The sequence below is a fragment of the Cynocephalus volans genome, chromosome 15 (assembly GCF_027409185.1).
Source record: "Cynocephalus volans isolate mCynVol1 chromosome 15, mCynVol1.pri, whole genome shotgun sequence".
Taxonomy (NCBI): domain Eukaryota; kingdom Metazoa; phylum Chordata; class Mammalia; order Dermoptera; family Cynocephalidae; genus Cynocephalus; species Cynocephalus volans.
This window is the reverse complement of record NC_084474.1, coordinates 87,029,831-87,045,084: the sequence shown is the minus strand read 5'-3', so window position 1 is coordinate 87,045,084 and position 15,254 is coordinate 87,029,831.

The following is a 15,254-nucleotide window of genomic DNA, read 5'->3' as shown; positions in this document are numbered from 1 at the left end:
CCAAACAACTACAGATAGAACTGTCATATGATCCAGCAATTCTACTGCTGGGTATATACCCAAAGGCATGGAAATTATCATGTTGAAGTAATACCTGCACTCTCATGTTTATCACAGCTCTATTTACAGCAGCCCAATAGTTGGAATGAACATAAATGTCCATCGTCAGATGACTGAGTAAGGAAAATGTGGTATATTTTACACAAACTACTATGCCATACAAAAGTGAAATACTTCCATTCACAGTAACATGGATGAACTTAGAGAAAATTATGTTAATTTAAATAAGCCAGCACAGAAAGAGAAATACCACATGTCCTCACTCATAAGTGGGAGCTAAAAAATAAACAAGTAAATTAAAAAGAAAGAAAGAAAGATACAACAATCACGATAATATGTTAAACTTTCAAAAGGAGAGATCAGAACTGAGGTTACCGCAGGTGGGAAGGGGTGCGGGGGCAAGGGAAATAAGGGGGGAATTGGTGAAGGGCCATGAAAAATGATTACATTGTGTAATATTGAATATGCTAATTATCCTGATCTGAGCATCACATATTGCACGCAGGTATTGATATTCAACTCTGTACCCCACAGATATATACAATCAACTATGTTACAACGATTTTTTTTTTTTAAATAAAATAAAATCTCTACTAAACTTAAAACAAAACAAAAAAGCAAAGTGCATAGCTCTTTTTTAAGCTGTGTGGATGATTAAACACAGGCAGGGGCCTAAATAAGGGTAAATGAACTGGACATAACACATTCCCAGGAAAAGGCTGATGTGACCTTTATTCCTGGGGGCAGTCAGAGAAATAGGAAAACAGGTAACAGAGCCTTGGTTATGGCCACCAGAGGGAGGCCCAAAGTGATATGTTTCTTGTGAGAAGCCTGGAGTGTTAGGGGTGCCTGAGATGCCTGGCTGATGGCAGAGTTAGAGACCGAGAACAATGGAGGGGTTGGGAATTGGAACTGAGACCTCTGGAATAAGGCCAGGACTCTCCAAGGGCTTCCACAGAAAAATATTCTGCTTGCCAGCAAAGGAAGAAAATACAGAAGATTGTCTCTCAGGGGCTGTGGAGAAAGGCTCTCAAAGTCCTGATTCACTTGTGTTTTTTATTTAAATTTGCTCATTGTTTGAGTGACTTTTGTCGTCTGAAGGACAGAAGCTAAGAAATTGAGTAAAGTAATCTTGGGTTGATAGTAGCTGTCAGCAGTAGCTGTCAGCAGTCCAGACCCACAAGGATTCTTGACAATAACATCTCTCAGAAATGAGCTCACAACCCAAAACTGTACAACATAGGAGGATATGCATCACCACGAGTGTCAATCAGCAGAGAAAATACCAGAATTATTCTTCCTAGAAGTACAGTTTTGTAATTATTAGATATATAATATAAATCAAATGTGTTCAAAATGTTGTAGAAAATAAAAATATGGGATACATGAGAAATAAATAATACACTACTAATAAAATTTCAGTCATGTTTCAAAAAACACAGAACCTCTGGAAAAAAAAAGTGATCATTGAAATTAAAAAGGATTTTAGTCAATATAAAGAACAATAAATTAGACAGCTTGAGGAATTAGTGCAAGAGTATAATAGGAAGAAATTACCAAGAGTGAAAAACAGATAAAGAAATATACAATAAAAAAATAAATAAATAAAATAAATAAGGGAGAAATAGATGAAAGGAAAGGTAGAATGAAAAAGTCTAGCCTAATCTAATTGTTTCCCTGAAAATGTACTAGAGGACGTAGGGGAAAATATTCTTCAGAAAGAATTGATGGTGAAATTCCCAACCATCAGATTTAAGTAGCCAACTTGATAGAAAAGAAATTCAAGCTTTGTAGTTAAATAGCTATACATCAAGCATAAAGATAAAAGTTGTAAAGGTGAACAGAGAGAAATGTCAGATTACTAAAAAGAGATAGTGGCAGAACTCCCAGTTTTCTCTGCGGAAACCAGAAAACAGAGAGCAAATCTCTTCAAAGCGCTGAGGGAAAATGACTGCTACGGTAACATTTCATACCCAGCAATATCATTATTCCAGAGTGAAGGTGAAATAAAGATATTTTGTAGGTGAACAATCACCTAGAGAGTTTATCAACAACAAGCTATCACTGAATGAACTGTGAACTGTACAACTCGTGAAGGAATGTGAAGAGAGAGATCGGCGTGTGGGCAGACCCATGCCAACAGTGATTGTTCAGAACAGCAATAATAGTCATTAATATTGGCTCGGGAAAAAAGAAGGAACTAACACACTCAACCGAAATTTTAAAAAATACACAAAAGGGGATGAACTGATTTTTGTGTTGTGTGATACATTAGTAAAGATATGATTAAATGTCGATTTTATTAATTCATTACATAGGTGAGAAATTTAAGAGTAATAACTAAAAGAAAGTAAACCTACTACATACATTTTAGGGTGGTAGAAAGAATAAGAACCAGTAATGAAAATATTATTTTAATCAAAAATAAAGTAAGGAATGAGGAAAAAGAATCACAGAAAAACAAGTCAAGTAAAAACTAAAATAAAATAGTAGAAATGAATCCAAATAATTATATACATGCATTATTTACATAGATATATAAGTATGATAAATACATTAAATAATAAAATTCAAATATATCAGTAATTATAAAAATGTATTTAATCATTTACTTATTTATTTATTCAACAAACTTTGTTGAGGGCCTACTATTGACTGGCCTACTATGATAATGGACAAAACTTACCAGTTAAATATTTAAATATTAAATATTTCCAATTAAGACTACCTAATCTAGTGATATATTATATAACAGAAACTGATCTAAAGTATCTGACACATGAAGTCAAAAGGAGAGGAATGAACAAAAAATATAAAAGGCAAACAGAAAACAATGTAAGGCTGTTGTTGTTGCAGTGATATCTGACAAAACAGACGTCAAGTGAAAGTATAAGTACAAAGACATATTACTGTGTAACAATAAAGGGCTCAACTTAGCAGGCAATTATAACAAGTCTAATTTTGTTTGTGCTTGATAATATAACCTCAAAATATATAAAACAAAACTGACAGAGTTACAAAAACACATGTACATGTCTGGGTTAATTGTGGGATATTTTAATATCACTTTCTTAATAAGTGATAATTCAATGTGAAAAAATTAAATAAGAATATAGAAGATTAGAACAACACAATTTATAAAATAATCTACTTCATTAAAGAAATCTTGCATCCAAAAATTAGAGAATACATGCTATTCTCAATAGAATTAGGAACACATGAATATTTGCAACACATTAGACTATAAGGAAAATCCACTCAAATTTTAAAAATTCTTTAGAAATACATCATTTAAAAATTTTGATGTAATTAAAGAGTAAATAAAAATAATTCTACATTTGCAAATTTAGTACAATTTCTAAATAACTAATGGGTTAAAGAATAAAATGTTAAGAAAAATAAGAAAACACACAGGACCTAAGGTTATTCAAGCATTGCACAAAATGGTATGAATATAAAATTGTGATTAGAAGAAAATTCATTCATTCATTGATACAATAACTTTTTATGATGGTCTATGCTTTTTCCAGCCTTCCCAAAGTAGTTAAGATATATTAGTGAGCAAAACAGACAAAAATTCTGCCCTTATGTAGTTCACATTTTAGTGAATGAAGATGGGAGATTACAATGGACATGATGCGAACAAAATCTTTCTTGATTTAAATTGCAAGAGTTTTTGTGGTCACTTGACCTGCAGCATAACCTACTGACACTGACTGATACAAGATATGTAAAACATATGAACTATTTCACTGTGATATACTTTTAGATTATGTTGATCTTTTCCACTTTCAAAAATTGTGGCAATTTTTAATATAATCGTCCTTACATGTGGTGTTTTTTTTGGGCTGCTTTTAGGAAAATTCTTCTTGTAGTTTCCGACATAGTGAAAGGCAGAAGGATTCTAAAGTTAAGTGAGAGTTCTAGCTCTGCAAATTTCTTGCTGTGTAGTGTTATTTAAGATTCTTGGCATGCAAAAAAAGATACTTCTCTGGCCCCTCAGTTTCTCCACTTGTAAAATTGAGGTGGGAATAATAATAATAATAATAATGATAGTAATAATAATAATAATTCCCTCCCAAAGAGACTGTGTGGGTTAGGTGAGAGACTATACTGTAGCAGAAACTTGAACATGGTAATGCAATTATGTCAGCTATTGCATCTTCTTTTCTGAGTTGCAATGTCTAAACTGAGCTCTGTAAATTCTGCATGAATGACCACGTCTTCTATACAAACCTCCCTAGGAAATTATGATGCTTATAATACTTCAGGGTGATGGCTCCATCAAGGTAAAGGATAAGTTTTCTGGGGACCCCTTCAGAGGCTGGTTAATTCCTCTGAGTTATGCTGCTAGTTGACCCTAGGGGATCAAGTGGCTCCTGATCAGGATAATGTAGGCAAAGCATTTGGAACTCCTTAAAGCATGATAACAGGAGGAAGCTGTGTTAGATCATTCGATAATTCATCAGTGTTTACCATGAAGAATTTAGAAAAACACAGAAATTATTTAAGTACACTTTCTAATTAGAAACCATAAAGTACTACAGACACACACAAGTATTAAGGGAAAAACGTGAGCTAAGATGTGATTAAATAGACCAAAGGTTATGCTACAGTCAACTTCCTAAATAAGCATTTTGTTTTTTAACTTCTTATATATGTGTCCAAAATTAATTGGCATGATTGATGTATGTTTTATCAACTTTTAGAGAAAAGATGTGAAATACCACATTACTACAAACTTCTGTGCATGCACGTGCATGTGCATGTGTGTGCATGTGTGTGCATGTGTGATGTGGGCGCATCACCAAGGTTTAGAGCATCCAACAGATTTCCACCTCATTTCAAATAGTCTCTCACTCTTCATTTCAAAAATAGGACAACAATGTCCCCAGAATTCATTTCACTTATGGCTTATAAACTTCAGTTCTATGTCAATGACAAAAAAAATATCATGCCTTAGAGCTGTGTGTTTATATGTATATATGCGTGTGTGGTGATTCATGCCACTGTGGCAAACATTTTTTATATGACCTTTTTTCACTTCAAAAAGTATTGAACAACATTTACCTTTTTTGTTTTAATGTTTCTACTTTTTCACAGACATAGTGGTGAACTCACACCAGACCTTCTAAGTCTGCATCAAATATTGGTAGAGAGCAGGAAATTGGTGGTCACCAGAGGAAAGAGATCTTAGAAGAGCAGTGAAGAACGTATTTTTTAAATCTTATCCAAATAAATGTGCAAAACTTCTTGTGTTTATGGGAAAAGCAGGGGCTCACCACTGAAATCAACTGCTTCTGTATGCCTTTGACGGTTTTCAGTGACACATGGTATAGAGAATGCATAGTACGATGTCCCGGGATGGACTGTACAATATGCTTTTAGCATTTTACCCCTTCCTACCTTCCATTTGATAAGTATCCCTTATGCAAGGAAAGAGGCTTTGTTCAATATGTGTCTCCTTTCCTCTACATTTCTGCCAAGGAGAATTAGTACATTTGCCTCAAGTCAACATGTACTTTCATGCCTTCTTAGTTTGACGAATGCAGACCTCTCAGATGAGTTTCTACCCACTGCTCCAAGATCCATGCCCTCTCTCTCTCTTTTAAAAGTTTTCCATCTCTTGAGAGTTTACTCACTCCGTAAAGTCCCATCCAATTCTGGTTGTGTCAGTGAACCCCCTTCTAGTTTAACATCAAACAAGACAGTGGTCCACAAATTTGTTGATCATACACCCCATCTATCAAAAAAATTCTTGATATTCTCCCAATGTCTATCATGTTTATTTACTTCAAGCTATATGTAACAACTATTATATGTAGGTTGAACAATATTAAATTGCTAATGTTCAATCTTTTGACCTATGAACAGAGTCCATTTTATGTGATTCAACATGCTACACTAATGTCCGAAAATATAAATGAGAAAAGGATGATAAAAAGATTAAATTGATGATGTATTTAAAATTATGTCATTTCACTTTATTTTTCCTAGCACAGAGAACCTTTTTCTTCACTGAAGCGTGCTATTATTAATAATGTTCTGCACACTTAGATGTGAAATGTCTTTGTAATTGTAATAGCTTTATACTCTCTTTAGCTAATATCTCAAGGCTCACTATACACTTGAAGCAAGATTTATCATTAAGAAAAGTGGCTCTTACAACCGTGTTTCAAATAACTGTACCATTTTCTCGTTGGTGCCATCTTTTGAGTTATTATTATAATGTTCGAGCAATGGTGTTTTTTATCTTTTGCAGGAATTTTTTTAGACCATTTATTTATGTTATGTTAAAACAGTCAAAACTACATATAATCTGTGAATATTCTTTACTAGGAACACATAAGCCACAACCCACTGGAATAATCCATAAGCAAATAAATGAGTGCGACTTGCAAGTTCTCCATATTGAAAAACTGCCATCCGTCCCTACAATATATGTTACCATTTGACATTTGGAACAATCAAGACATCACAGTTTAACAGGGGTGAGGTGGTATCTCAATGTAGTTTTAATTTGTATTTCCCTGATGACTAGTGATGTTGAGCATTTTTTCATGTATCTGTTGGCCATTTGTATGTCTTTCTTTGAAAAATGTCTATTCAGCTCCTCTGTCCATTTTTTAATTGAGTTATTATTATTATTATTATTATTTTTACCATATAATAGCTTGAGTTCTACGTATATTCTGGATATTAATCCCTTGTCGGGTGCATGGTTAGCAAAAATTTTCTCCCACCTCTTAGACTGGCTATAATAAAAAGGACAGTGAATAACAAATGCTGGTGAGGCTGTGGGGAGAAGGGAACACTCCTACACTGTTGGTGGGACTGTAAATTAGTACAACCACTATGGAAAACAGTATGGAGGTTTCTCAAACAACTTCAGATAGATCTTCCATATGATCCAGCAATCCCTCCTCTGGGTATATACCCAGAGGAATGGAAATCATCATGTTGAAGGGATACCTACACTCACATTTTCATCACAGCTCTGTTTACAATAGCCAAGATATGGAACCAACCTAAATGTCCATCAATGGATGATTGGATAAGGAAACTGTGGTATATATACACCATGGAACACTACTCGGCCATAAAAAAGAATGAAATACTCCCATTTGCAATGACATGGATGAACCTGGAGAAACGTATGCTGAGTGAAATAAGCAAAGCACAGAGGGATAAATATCGCATGTGCTCACTCATATGTGGGAGCTAAGAGAGAAAAAGGAAGGAAAAACTACAGTAGTGCATTGGTCTTACAGGGGGAGAGAACATTCCTAGGGCTACAAAGTGGAGTGTGTGTGCGGGGGAAGGGGGGTGTGGTAGGGAAGTTGGGGGATAATTGGGTGGGGACACAGGGTACAAATTAATTTCTGGTAATGAGTATGCCCCCAGTATGAATCCGGCCCTCATATCATGGGCACGAGGGGTGACAATTAGCTTTGTATCTCATGAATATTCATAATAAAATAAATAAATAAATAAAAATAAAAAAATAAAAACTCATGAAAGGCTCATAAAAAAAAAATAATAATAATACATTCAGTTTTATGCCAACATTAAAAAAAGACCTCACAGTTAACCTGCAAAATCTGTGTAAATTTTAATTTGCTTTTTATTTTTATGACGGCATAAAGAGAAGAAATATTATGTTTTCTTATTTTTTGGAAGTTTAATGATATATTTTGTTTAACCCCAAATAACAAAAATATTATTATTTGAACTTTTTAATTAAAGTATAATTGACAAATAAACATTGTATGTACTCGGTGTACAACATACTGTTTTGATATACATTGTGAAACGATTACCACAATCAAGCTAATTAACATATCCATCATTTCACATAGTTACCCAGTTTGTGTGTATGTGGTGAGAATACTTAAGATCTACTCTCCTAGCAAATTTCAAATATATGAGTACAATACACTATTATTAACTATAGTCCCCATGCTATACATTAGATTTCCAGAACTTATATATCCTATAACTGCAAATTTGTACCTTTTGACCAACATCTCTCCATGTCCCTCACTCCCCAACCCATGAAAAACACCATTCTACTCTCAGCTTCTATAATTTCGACTTTTTTAGATTCCACATATAAGTGAGATCATGCAGTATTTGTCTTTCTGTGTCTAGCTATTTCACTTAGTCTAATGTCCTTCAGGTTCAACCTGGTTGCAAATGACAAGACATCCTCATTTTTTAGGCTAAATAATATTCCATGGTATGGATGAGTGCGTGCGTGCGTGTGTGTGTGTGTGTGTGTGTGTGTGTGTGTGTGTGTGTGTGTGTGTCACATTTCTTTAATCCTTCTTCCATCGATATACACTTGGGTTGTTTCTGTATCTTGACTATTGTGACTAGTGCTGCAATGAACATGGGAGTGTAGATATCACTTCAACATACTGATTTAATTTTCTTTGGGTATGTACGGATCATACGGTAGTTGTATATTCAAATTTTTGAGGATCCTCCGTACTGTTTTCCATAATGGCTGTACCAATTTACCTTCTCACCAAGAAGTGTGGAAGTGTTCCCTTTTCTCCACATCCTTGCTAGCACTTGCTATCTTTTGACTTTTTGATAATAGTCGTCCTAAGAGGAATGAGGCGATATCTCATTGTGGTTTTAATTTGCATCTTCCTGATGATTAGTGATGCTGGACATTTCTTTATATACCATTTGGCCATTTGTACGTCTTCTTTTAGAGAAATGTCTATTCAGTCCATTGCTCATTTTAAAAATTAGATTACTTATTACTATTATTTATTAATTATTACTATTTATTATTGAGTTGTATGAGTTCCTACATATTTTGTATATTAAACTCTTTATTGAATACATAATTTGCAAATAATTTCTTCTATCCTATGGGTTTCCTTCCCCTTTTTTTTATTGTTTCCATTGCTGTGCAGAAAATTTTTGGTTTATGTTGTCCCATTTATTACACTTTGCTTTTGTTGGCTGGTTTTCTTGGTGCTATATCCAAAAAATCATTGTCAAAACCAATGCTATGGAGATTTTCCACTATTTTTGTTCTAGATATTTTATGGTTTCAGGTGTTACATTTAAGTCTTTAATTCATTTTGAGTTGATTATTGTAAATAGTGTAAAATAAGGATACAATTTAATTTTTTTGCGTGTGGATATCCAATTTTCTCAACACCATTTATTGAAAAGACTATCCTTTTCCCATTCTGTGTTCTTGGTGCCTTTGTCAAAGAATAGTTGACCATAAATGAGCGGGTTTATTTCTGAGCCCTCTATTCTCTTCCATTGCTCTATGTGTCTGTTTTCGTGCAAGTACAATACTGTTTTGATTTCTATAGTTTTGTAATATAATGTGAAATCAGGTAGTGTTTCTTCCAGCTTTGTTCTTTCTCCTCAATATTGCTTTAGCAATTTAGGGTCTTCTGTGTTTCCATATGAATTTTAGAGTTCTTTTTTTCTGTTTCTGTGAAAATGTCATTGGAATTTTAGTAGGGTTTGCATTGAATCTGTAGATTACTTTGACAATATTGTCTTCCAATCACAAACATGAATATATTTCCATTTATTTGTGTCATCTTGAATTTCTTTCATCAATGTTTTATAGTTTTGGATATACAGATCTTTTATATCCTTGGTTAAATTTGTTCCTTAGTATTTTAATTTTTTGATACTACTGTAAATGGGATTTTCTTAAATTCTTTCTCAGGTAGTTTGTTGTTACTGTATAGAAATGCTATTGATTTTTCTATGTTGATTTTGTATTCTGCAACTTTGCTGAATTTGCTTATAAGTTCTGACAATATTTTTTGGGAAACCTTTAGGGCTTTCTTTATATAAGATCATGTCATCCACAAATGGTTAAGGATAATTTGACGTCTTTATTTCTGACTTAGATGCTTTTTTATTTTTTTTCCTGGCCTGACTGCTCTGGTTAGAGCTCATAGTACTATGTTTAATAGAAGTGGTAAGAGTGGGCACCCTTGTCTTTTTCCCATACTTAGCAGAAAAGCTTTCAGCTTTTCACCATTGAGTATGATGTTACCTGTGGACTTGATAAATACGTCCTTTATTGCGTTGCAGTATATTCCTTCTACATACCATATGCTGACAGTTTTTATTACGAATTTTGTCAAATGCCTTTTCTGCATCTATTGAGATGATCGTGGCTTTTATCCTTCATTCTGTTAATGTGATGTATCACATTCATTCATTTGTAAATGTTGAATCATTCTTTCTTCCAAGGGATAAACCCCACTTGATCATGGTGTATGATCCTTTTAATGTGCTGTTAAATTTAGTTGGCTAGTATTTTGTTGAGGATTTTTGCATCTGTGTTCATTAGGATTATTGGCATGTAATTTTCTGTTCTTATAGTGTCCTTGTGTGGCTTTAGTATCAGGATAATGCTGGCTTTGTGAAATGAGTTTGGAAGTGTTTCCTCCTCTTAAATTTTTTGGAAGAGTTTGAAAAAAATTGGCATTAATTCCTCTTTAAATGTTTCGTAGAATTCCCCAGTGAAGTCGTCAGGTCCTGGGTTTTTCTTTGTTGGAGGACTTTTCATTACTGATTCAATCTCCTTATGTATTATTGGTCTGTTTAGACTTCATTTCTTCATGACTCCATCTTGGTAGATTGTATGTGTCTAGGAGTTTATCCATTTCTTGTAGGTTTTCCAATTTGTTGTTATATAATTGTTTATAGTAGTCTATTATGATCCTTTATATTTCTGTGTTATCAGTTGTAATGCCTCCTCTTTCATTTCTGATTTTATTTAATTTTTTCCCCTTTTTTCTTAATTTAGCTAAAGGTTTGTCAATTTTATTTATCTTTTAAAAAGCCAACTCTTTGTTTTATTTATCTTTTCTATTGTTTTTCTAGTATCTATTTCTTTTATTTCTGCTTTGACCTTTATCATTTCCCTCCTACTAGCTAACTTTGGACTTGGTTTATTCTTTTTTAGTTCCTTGAGATGTAATGTTAGTCTGTTTATTCATGATCTTTTCTTTTTAATGTAGGCATTTATCACTAAAACATTCCCTCTTAGAGCTGCTTTTGCTGCTTTCTGTAAGTTTTGGTATATTTTGTCTCCATTTTCATTTGTCTCAGAATATTCTAGTTTCACACCACTGTGGTTGGATAAGATACTTGATATGCTTTCAATATTCTTAAGTTTGTTAAGACTTGTTTTTTGGCCTAATGTGTGATCTATCCTGGAGAATGTTCTCTGCGTGCTTGAGAAGAATGTGTATTCTGCTGCTATTGGACGGAATGCACTGTCTATGTCTTTTATTCTCATTTGGTCTACAGTGTAGTTCAAATCCAATGTTTCCTTATTGATTTGCAGTCTGGATGATCTATTCATTATTGAAAATGGTGTCTTCAGATTCTGTACTCTTATCATATTGCTGTGTATCTCTTTCTTTGGATCTATTAATATTTGCTTTATATATTTAGGTGCTCCATTGTTGGCTACATATGTATTTACAATTGTTAAATACTCTTGATGAATTGACCCCTTTATCATTATCTAATGATATTTTTTCCCTTTTTTTTTACAGTATTGATTTAAAGTACATTTTGTCTGATATAACTATAGCTACCTCAGCTTCCTCTTGGTTTATATCTGCATGCACTATCTTTTTCCATCCGTTTACTATCAGACTATATGTGTACTTATAGATGAAGTGAGTCTCTTAGAGGCAGAATGTAGTTGGGTTTTGTTTTTTTTTAATCCATTCAGCCACTCTATGTCTTTTGTTTGGAGAATTTCATCCATTTATATTCAAGGTAAATAATAGGCAAGGTACACTTCAATGTATTATTGATAGGTAAGAACTTACTATTGCTATTCCGTTAATCTTCTGGCTATTTTGTAAATGTTTCTTTTTTCCTTTTTTTGCTGTCTTCTTTTGTGGTTTAATGATTTTCTGTAGTGATACACTTTGATTATAGTAGTTGTGTAACTATTATAGGTTTTTGCTTTGTAGTTACCATGGTCTCACAAGACATCTTACAGTTATAATAGTCTATTTGAAGCTGGTAACAACTTAACTTCAATCACATATAAAAACTCTATACTTTTACTCCCTCTCTCACATTTTATGTTTTTGATTCCATAATTTCATATTTTTATATTACATATTCCTTAACAAATGATTGTAGCTACAGTTATTTTTAATAGTTTTGCCTCTTAATCTTTATATGAGAGATATACAGTATTAGAGTATTCCAAATTTGACAACATACTTACTAACATTTTCTTTTTAAACCCAATAAACTGTATTCCACTCCACGATGGAAATTACTAATTTAAAAGGAAAACAAGATTTATACTCAGACAGACCTGAGTTCAAAACTACATACTTATCAGCTTGGTGACTTGATTAACTTCAATTTTCTGGGCTTCAGTTTCCTTCTTAGTGAACTAGGTTTAATACTTGTGCAACAGATCTTTTTAGGAAATCTGCTCATTCAACCCAGAGCTTCTTATCCAACAATTTCTTTTCCTGCCCACTCAGTGAGAAGAAATGATTGTGTTCCATTAGCTTTGCCCCCTGGCCAGAACTTAGTAAATAGGTGAGGTACCTGTCCCATGCCAGGCTAATTAGATTCTCTTTTCCTGGAATTTAGAATTGGGACATTGCACTGGGAACCATATATCTTTGTGTAGTCTCTAACAGAGTGGAAGTTGTTCTGTGATTGGGCTAAAAGGTCATTTACTTGCAATGTGCACAGAGAAACAAAAAAAGCAGTTTTTCAGAGTGAGATCCATGAAAGAGATAACCAGAGCAAGGAAGGGGCAAGAGTTAGAGTTGGATGAGTTCACTAAGCCAACTTGAGGGACAATTCTGTGGGTCTCTTAATACCTGCCTACTTAGCTTTTCAAGGGAAAATGATAACTTCCCTAAATGGACTTACTAGGTAACTGTCAGAAATGAAAGACAGAAAAGCTTTCATGGAAAGAAGCAGAAAGCACAAAACACGATTTTGGCTCTGTCCAAAACCTCATTTTAAGGTACTTCCTCCGCAAGACTATAATTACCACAGGGTTTACCCTAAGTTGCAGCGAGTCATGAAAAAAAAGCAATTATTGCCAGCAGCCCTTGTTCTCTGTCTGAGAGTTGATTGGGAAATTTAATAGTATTATGAGAATTTCTCTTCCTACTAAACTAATTCTAAGAAATGGTATAAATTGAATATGTGTTTATTTTTTTAAGACAAGCTTATCTTAATTGACTTTTTCATAATTGTGTTCCACTGGTTACCTATAAAATAGAAAAGGAGGAGGGATGTTCAGGGAAGCAAACCATTGAATGTCTACATTATGTGTTTCTCTGCACTTCCCTTTAGGCCTTTGTATCATTTTGAGATGCCTCTTAGCACTTAGGACAATGCCTTGCACAGGGGGGCTGCATAGGCTCTACTACTCATTGGTACTAAGGTAATTGTAAAATTTAGAATAAGGACCAGAGTGCATTGTGGGAACAAATGTTGCCAACTCTATGTGACTGCTGATACACATGGGAATCTCTCATCGTGTTAATAACATCTGAATAAATGGCTGAGAGTATTGATGAAAGGAGCGTCTACCGATCATGAACTATGTGCAATAGTAATCCTAAGAGCATCGCTTACGCTACTCAGCTAATCCTTACAGCATTTCATAGTGTCATGCAAATTTTAAATACGAGGAAAATTAGGTTGGGGGGAGGTAATTAAGATGTTCAGAGACATGGCATTAGCAGATGATAGAGTCGGGGTCCTTCCTGGGCCTAGCTCAGGATCTTCACTGCTTTGCTCCACTGCCTTTTAGCGAGACAGTATTTATTGAGTGAACATATATAATACGTGATTGAGTTATACTGTTTGTGAGGATAATAAAAGTTTAAACTGAAAAACTGTTAATAATGATTTATATAAATTATTCCTCTTATAGTGAACCCCTCTTAATTAACAGTATTCAATGAGTTATTAATTTGTATTCAAATTTCCTAACAGTTAAAACTTCTTCGTTACATTACACTAATGTTCAATGACATCATGGGAAAGATGAGGGTACCTTTCAGGACTCTTACAGGGAAGTGACAGAAACCCGTTTTTAACAGCTTAATGAAAAAAGGATTAACAGAAAAACAGATGACTGGCTTGGTTCACATAGTTATAGGGTGAGCCATAAGAACCAATAAAATTTTGGAGACATCACAGATCAAAATTGGTAACTCTATGTTACACTCACCTTATATCCTCTTCTTCAATTCTGTCTTCCGCTAAAAAGTAAATTGGCTACCTAATGGTCTAGGAATTCACCTAGCTCTAAGACACTTGAGAATAGAGGAGACCTCTGCTCAATGGTTTTAGCAGGAAAAATCCTAAATAAAGACAGATATTGGTCCTGAGACAATCCAAGCGGACAGAATAATTTGAAAGGTCTAGACTTGGATTTTCCCATATCTGTGGCGACCAAAGGAGGTTGTTTCCAATTACCAGAAGAAAGGGGACTTATGTACTGTGTACAAACCAGTGTTTAATGTTTCAGCATATTTACAAAAACATTTTAGTATACATAAAACTCCAAAAATACTCCCACCTAATATAATGGAGTTACCCTACAAATAGACAAAATTACTGCTTCCAAAATCATATCCAGATGTTACTTTCATCCCCAAATCCAGGAATTTTAAGTGTTATGCCTTCCTTTTCTTAAGGTATAGTTGGGGCTTAGGATGATTTTGTAATCTTTGGGCTAATGATAAGTATAACTATCCACTTCTTATGATAAACAGTCCTGAGGTACAATATTGATCAACATGAATATCCCATAGAGAAAAGGGAGCAGGAGGCAGAGATCTACCGTGGCCCCTGGTCAGATGCACAGCGCTTCCGCGGATAGGGAAAGGTATGTTCTCTCATTGGTGTTTTGCTTGTTAGCAACAGACTGAGTTCCTTGTTCAGCCAATACAATTGCCACAGAATCTACCTGCTGGATGAATTCCCTTACCTGATATCATCCTGTATCATCCTGGGCCATTTCTAAAAGGTGCAGAGCAGTGAGGAGAAGAAATCTTATTTTGTGGCTGAACCTTTACTTAATATGCTTGAATGAGCCTGGGGACTGCTATTAGAGAATGTGCAATCCAGACCTCTTTTTATGATGTTTGATGTTTCTATAGCCATAAATATTCTTTAAA